This window comes from Suncus etruscus, chromosome 20 (genome assembly GCF_024139225.1).
Source record: "Suncus etruscus isolate mSunEtr1 chromosome 20, mSunEtr1.pri.cur, whole genome shotgun sequence".
NCBI classification, from domain to species: domain Eukaryota; kingdom Metazoa; phylum Chordata; class Mammalia; order Eulipotyphla; family Soricidae; genus Suncus; species Suncus etruscus.
In genome coordinates, this window is record NC_064867.1 from 22,478,765 (window position 1) to 22,486,573 (window position 7,809).

General features: G+C 35.2%; 1 non-coding gene across 1 annotated transcript; it reads left to right on the plus strand.

Annotated features, from left to right (window-relative positions):
• Window positions 1–214: 214 nt before the first annotated feature.
• On the plus strand, window positions 215–347 carry LOC125998457 (small nucleolar RNA SNORA51). The gene has a single exon (XR_007492025.1). It is a non-coding gene; the product is annotated as a small nucleolar RNA SNORA51 (small nucleolar RNA).
• Window positions 348–7,809: the final 7,462 nt, after the last annotated feature.

Below are 7,809 nucleotides of genomic sequence, written 5' to 3' on the forward strand. Positions count from 1 at the left end.
TGTATATATATACATATAATCCTTCACCAGTGCAACATTCCCATGATCAATATCCCAAGTGTCTTTCCTCCCCACCCCACCCCAGCCTGTACTCTAGACAGGCTTTCTTACTTCCCTCATTCAGTCACATTTTGTTATGATAGTTCTCAGTGTAATTATTTCTGTAACTTCACTAAAGATCAAAAAAAAAGAAAAAAGAAAAAAAAAAAGACATGGCCTCCCAATTCTTACCACAGACTGTGTTCTTTACACTGACTGTATAGAAAGAGGAGGTACAGTAAATGCACCCCATATACACCTCAACACAGATCCTTTGCCTGGTCTGTATTGTGAATTGGGGGACAAAAAAAGAATAAAATAAATCTTTAGAGCCATATTCGAGACATATTTGAAGACCTATCAGAACAGAATAGGTTGAAACATCAATGAGAAGTGTTGAAATGGGGGCAACAAGGCAGAAGCTATAATGGCATGTGGTAATTAAAGAACTTTTTTTCTGAATGGAAAAAAATGATGGTGAATGTTTATAAAATGAATGCAACAGCAAGGTAAGAAATTATGGAATAAGGAAGAAGAGAAGATCCTAAGAAAGCAACCTAAAGTACTAATTAGATAGCTCAATGAGACTGTAACATACATCTGACATCTGATTCTTTGCACTGTTTGACCACCTCAGCACCAACCAGACATAGCCTTGGAAGCTCCAAGTACTTCTGAGGAGGCCTTCTCCTGCAAGGAAAAAAGAAACATAAGGTTCAGGATATGCTTCAACAGTAGTGTACTTGTTTTACATGTATGAGGCCCTAGTTTTAATCCCTGGCACCACCATAGAAATAAGGGAAGAAAGAGGGATGTAAGATGGAAATAGAGCATGTATGCAAAGGATTGTGGGAAATAATAAAGGAAGAACATCTCCAAGGGCAGATCGATTTTTAGATTAAATATAGGTTAGCAGTTAAGATTTCTAGAAACAATGTTTGTGGCTTCACAACTTCACAAATTTAAAAACATAATGAAACCACACATATAAGATAGAGCAAAAGATGACTTCTATACTTACCTTGGGAAGGAATCATTTCATATTTCTTTGAGATTATAAACCAAAAGTTTCATCAGACAGGGCTTGAGATATGAACTATCTGGTCAAATTGTCACTCTCTTCATAATTTAACTTTGAGCAAGCCATTTGTAAAATGGTAACTGCCACCTTCTTAGCCCATTAAGACTCTGGATAATATATACAAAGCATATGTACATATGAAGTAATTTTGAAAAAGAAGCAAAGGTAACATAAAAACAGCAATCAGAGATTGCAATCAGAGATTGTAGAGGAAGAGAGGCATGATATTTTGAATGTCAAGAAAGAAATTTTATGATTGGGAAATGGGCTGCAGATCAACTTTGTATAGAAAGATAAAGGGAAAAACCAAGTTAAGTGAAGGTGCTGGATTTAGTCTTGAAAATGTAAATACAGGGGCCGGAGAGATAGCATGGAGGTAAGGTGTTTGCCTTTCATGCAGGAGGTCATCGGTTCAAATCCCGGCACCCCATATGGTCCCCCGTGCCTGCCAGGAGCAATTTCTGAGCCTGGAGCCAGGAATAACCCCTGAGCACTGCCGGGTGTGACCCAAAAACCAAAAAAAAAAAAAAAAAAAAAAAAGAAAATGTAAATACAATGTAACTTCAACACTGTAGTAATAAGGTAGGTCCACAAATTAGAATGGGATGGGCTTTGCATATCAAAGTGAGCATCCAAAACAGGTACTGTGAAATGCTTGCTCAAGATGGAAGTATTGAAAGAAGAAAAAAATAGAGTGTGACAGAGGATAAAAATTGGACCAGATGTAGGCCCTCTGTTACTATAAAAGAATTGAGCTATGCTATAGGCAATCGGGCATGAATTAAACAAAGGAATCAAAGATTTAGGAGAGGACCCCTTTAGACAGGATCAAAGATATAACCATTAAGTACCAGTGAAGGAGTAAATGGCAATGGAAACTATGAGAAATCAAGAAACAGAATGTGTATATTTATAGTTTCAGACTAGATAGTTGGAGAAGTTCCTAAAATTACAATTTACATATTTGGAGATGAATTTCTCACTAGCATAATGGGACTCTTCTTGACTTCTAAAAAAGAGCATTGACAAACTATTTCTTCTAGCTATTCTTTGTCTATGATATTTTCTTGACCAAGGTACAACATAGCTGTAAATTAAAGATAAAGATATCAATTAGGATTTTTGCTGTTGCTGTTTCTAGATTGCAATTTAGTTTCTGATTCATCATTCTTTAATCTATTCCAGGCAACTTTGTTACTCTGACTATGGTTTGTTTGTTTGTTTTATTTTGGTATTTGGGCCACACCGGTGAGGATCAGGGGATATTCCTGGCTATGCACACAGAAATTGCTCCTAGCTTGGGGAATCATATGGGATGCTGGGGATTAAATTGAGGTTCATCTTGGGTCAGCTGCGTGCAAGGCAAACTTGCTACTGCTGCACTATCGCTTTGGTCCCATCTGATTAAGGTTTCTAAAGGTATTTCTAAAGTCTTGTATCCTAAACTTTTATCTATTAAAATCTACTGTAAGTGAAATGTATTTAATTCTTAGCTTTTGCTTCTATAAAGACTACTAATTGGATGAAGCACAGTATCAATCAATTCACAGGTTGATGAAACAAGTGCTCACATTGGAGTTTGTTCATCTAATATCTTTCATTAAATTCTCTCCCTTTCTCTCTCTCATCCTTTCACTCTCCCCATTGTCCTTAACTCACAGGCCTGACCACAACAGAAATGGTGATGAAACAGGTTGTCGCCACCACATACTCCCAATTTCACATATTATTTTATTATCTGGCATCCTCCAAACCTCCAATTTGTAAAATAGAATCTATTTATGAAATATCAGGCTAGAGTGTATAATAAACAATGCCAGAGTGAACTAAAAACAGACTAATTTAATAAGCAATCCCTTTCCCTACACTGTTTAAATTTACATAATCAACTGGCTATAATATTTAGCATAGTTTTAATGTTTCTCATTTGTTTACACTACAATTCTATGCTTAAGACTTTTTTCCATTCACCAAAATATGATTGGCCAACAAAGTACAAAATAGCAAAATTCCACTGATCGTGATATGAATGTGAAGGAAGATTGAGCAACTATATATTGCTTATTAATTATGAACTTATTATTCTATTAAAATGTATGAGATAGCAAAAATCTGAACAAACTCTCTAAAGCTATTACTTGCAGATAAAGTAGTTGACCAAAATATTAATATTAGCATCATTAAAATAGTTTTATCAAGAGCACATTTTTCTCCAGAGTGGAAACAATAGAAGCCTGAAGGCAAGAAAAGCCCTTGAGTTTTGTGGTATGAAAACCAACAAATGTTTTAGAGCCTCGTAAAGTCTTCTTGTGGCTTCACAACTAAAACAAACAACAAAAATTTTTGAAGCCACAATTAGAAGATGTAAGAATGTAAATGAGCCTACTTTTCAGCACCTTGGGCTCTGAGATAAAAAGACCCACAGAGTATCTTGATAAGGAAAGGGCTCAGATATCCAAAAATTAACTTGAATTGATTTAAACAGGTCAGAGATTTCAAAATACACATGATGTTATTTCTATGTTCAAGGACAAAGCAGATCAGCTTTTAAATTGCAAGCTTCCATCTCTGTATTTTTTTGTGTTCTAGAGAGAAGGAATCCCCACCACCACTATAATTTATTAGTCTTCTAAGAGCCAGAACAACATAGGAAACCATATACATGGATTTCCTCTTCCTAAATAATTTCATTTTTCTTCAAAATGTCTTTTTTATACGTAGCATCAGTACATTGTTTTTCTTAGCTCAGAATGCTACAGTCAGATATTAATTTTGTACACTAATTGTCCCAGCTTTATGTCATTTAATCTTCTAAAAATGATTTGAAATGGACTCAATTACTATCTCCATTTCTACTGATGAGAAACAACAGAAGGGTTGAAGAACTCAGACAGCAAATAAATAGGGGTAAAGGGCTTCTGAAGATGCTGGAGCTCATTCTCTTTATGAGATGAAAATTGAAATCATAGGTACAGTTCCTTATGTAAACTATAAAACAAAACATTCACATCAGTTTTAATCCCATTCCTCCCAGTCTCCAATTTAGTCCCCCACCACCAGTCTCTTCTGCTATTTTCTTGATTTCTGCAATATGATTTTGAAAAATCAGAGATGAATTATTGAATGGTAGAACTAATGCAAAGGTTTACCAGGCTACCCAATTCATCTTCCCTTTCACAGATGGGGAAAATAAAGCTCAAAAAGGTAAAAGGGGGTGCAGAAGCTTCTTAGTTTAATGTAGTCCTATTTGTTTATCTGTTTCCACTTGTTTGAACAGTAGTGTTTCCTCCTTGAAGATGCCTTAGTCTCAGTGTCATGGAGCATTTTACCTACCAGTTCAACTATACAGCTTATGGTTCCCGGTCTAATGCCAAGGTCTTTAATCCATTTGGATTTGACCTTTGTGCATGGTATTAGATGGAGATCTGAGTTTGCTTTTTTGCATGTGGCTGACCAGTCATATCAACAACACTTGTTGAAGAGGCTTTCCTTGCTCCATTTTGCATTTCTTGCCCCTTTATCAAAGATCAATTGATTGTCTGATGAACATTCTCTGAAGACTCAAATCTATTCCATGGATCTAAGAGTCTCTCTTTATTCCAGAACCATGCTGCTTTAATGATTATTGCTTTTTGATAAAACTTAAAGTTAGGGTAATTGATGCCTTCCAATCTTTTTTTTTCCCTAAGGGTTGCTTTAGCTATTCTTGGGTATTTATTGTTTAAATGAATCGCAGAAATGGTTTGATCCACTTTTTTGAAGAATGTCATGGGTATCCTTAGAGGAATTGCATTAAAACTGTACAATGCTTTGGGTAGTATTGCTATTTTAATTTTATCAATCCTCCAAATCAATGAACAAGATAGATGTTTCCATTTCCTTGTGTCCTCTTTATTTTTTTGAAGCAGTGTTTTGTAGTTTTCTTTATATTAGTCCTTCACCTCTTTAGTTAAGTTGACTAAAGTATTTGAGTTTTTGTAGCACTAATATGAATGGGATTGTTTTAATGTCCATTTTTTCTATCATTATTTGTATATCAGAAGGCCATTGATTTTTTTCATGCTAATTTTGTAGCCTGCCACTTTGCTATATGAATCTATTGTTTCTAGAAGCTTTTAGTAGAGTCTTTAGGGTTTTCTAAATATAGTAGCATGTCATCTGCTTGAGAGCTAGACCTCTTTGTTTCCAATATGGATGCTTTTACTATCTTTCTCTTGCCTAATTGCTCTGGCATGTACTTCCAATACTAGATTAAGATTAAATAGGAGTGCTGAGATGGGGAAGCCTTGTCTTGAACCAGATTTTAGAGGAAAGGCTTTTAGTTTATCTCCATCGAGTAAAATATTTGCCATTGGTAGATGATCTTGACTATAGGAGAAAAATTCCTTCCATTATCAATTTGTTTAGAGTTTTTTTTATAATGAATGGATGTGTTGGACCTTATCATATACTTTCTAGGCATCTATTGATATGATCATATGGCTTTTACTTTTGCATTTGTTGACACGATATATTATGTTGATTGATTTGCATATGTTAAACCATACTTGTATCTCTGGTATAAAACCTATTTGGTTATAATATATGACCTTTTTGATGAGGTGTTGGATCCTATTTGCTAGGATTTTATTTTATTTTATTTGCAACTGTGTTCATTATGTATATTGGTCTGTAGTTTTCTTTCTTTTTTTTTGCAGCATTTTTGTCTGCTTTTGGTATCATGGTTATGTTAGCTTCATAAAAACTATTTGGGAGGATTTCTGCATCTTCATTTTTATGAAAGAGATTGGTAGTAAGTCGTCTTAAAAGGTTTGAAAGAATTCATTAGTGAATCCATCTGAGCCTGGGATTTTGTTTTTGGGAAGACTTTTGATTAGCATTTTAATTTCCTCAATAGTGTTAGGTCTGTTTAGATTATGCTAAATCACCCTGGTACAACTATGGAAGATTATGAGTCCAAGAATTTATCCATTTTTTTCAGGTTCTCATGTTTTGTGGCATAGAGTTTCTCAAAGTAGTCTCTGATTACCACTTGAGTCTCTGCAGTATCTGTAGTGATCTCCCTCTTTTTATTTCTAATTCAGTTTTTTTTTTAATTTTTCTATCTTCCTTTCTTTGTGAATTTTGTTAGTGGTTTATCGATCTTGTTTATTTTTTAAAGAACCAACTTTTTCTTTCATTGATCTTTTAGATTGTTCTTTGGATTTGCACTTCATTAATTTCTGCTCCAAGCTTTGTTATAGTGACCAGAATACAAAGGGTATCCACAGAATGAGAGAAATAATTCACTCAATACCCATCAGAAAAGGGGCTAATATCTAAGACATACAAAGTACTGACAGAAATTAACAAGAAAAATAACATAAAAATGGGAAGCAGAAATGAACAGACACTTCCTCGAAAAAGACAGAGAGTAAGAAGGGAGTAGTAGAGTGTGGTGCACGTTCCGTACATGCACACTGTGGGCCCAGGAAGAATTGGCTTCAAAGCAGGACAGAGAGCAGTGGCAAAAATACCCAGTGGGCCAGAAAAATGTCTTTAGTGGGTTGCATGTGGCCCATGGACCATACTTTGAGGACCCCTGCTTAGACTCTTCATTTTCTTCATGTTATTTTTTTAATTACATATTTTGGTTTTTGGGCCACACCCGACAGCGCTCAGGGATTACTGCTAGCTCTGTGCTCAGAAATTGCTCCTGGCAGGCTTGGGGGACCATGAGGGATGCCAGAATTGAACTCGGGTTGTCCAGGGTCGGCCAGGTGCAAAGCAAATGCCCTACGTCTGTGCTATTGCTCTGGCCCCTTTCATGTTATTTTTCAAAACTCATATGGATCTAAGAGAAAAAAAAGCAAAGAGAAGTACAAGTGTAGGCTTCCATATCAACATACATTTTTAAGTGTAGGTTATTTAATTTGGGGGTTAAACTATCTTGTAAAAATTCTATTGTTTGGATGTAAGAAAAGTGTGAGGAAATTTTTATTTATTTATTTATTTATTTATTTATTTATTTATTTATTTTTGGCTTGGGGCCACCATCAACAGTGCTCAGGATCTACTCCTGACTCTATATTCAAGAAAACCTCTGCTGCTGAAAGCAAACCTGGGTTTTATGTATAAAAGCAAGTGTTTTGACACCAATGTGTTATTTCTCTGCCCACTGACAAGCCCCCATCCTCTAAGGGGCAATTTTACTGTTGTGCATTTTTTTAAAGTAGTAGTACAATTTCATCATAATGCTTGATCATTGTCTCTTAGTTCACATAACATTTTCATTTAAAATCTCTGCAGATTGGAGTTCTGCTTTTAATTCCAGGTTCATAAAGCACCAATCTTGATTACAAAAAGATTCTACAAATGTCTTGATTCTCAGGAAGGTGATGGTCCAGATGACAAAGAAATATGCTACCACCACCTTGCTTTCAATCTACCAATGAAAGACTCTGTGCTCACACATGGCTTTAAAGCCAAAACACTGCCTGGCTTTAATAATCTTAAAACAAATGCTATTCAATGGCCTCCTTTAAGTACTTTGTTTATTTTAGAGAAATATTTCCAAAGGAAGCTTTTCTATGTAGGGCAATGAAAAGCCTTTTTAAAGAGGATATTAATTATATACTAAAAGTTAAAAGTATCATTGAGCAAAGATTACTTCTGGATAAAATACCAATATACCATCTCAGAAATCTACT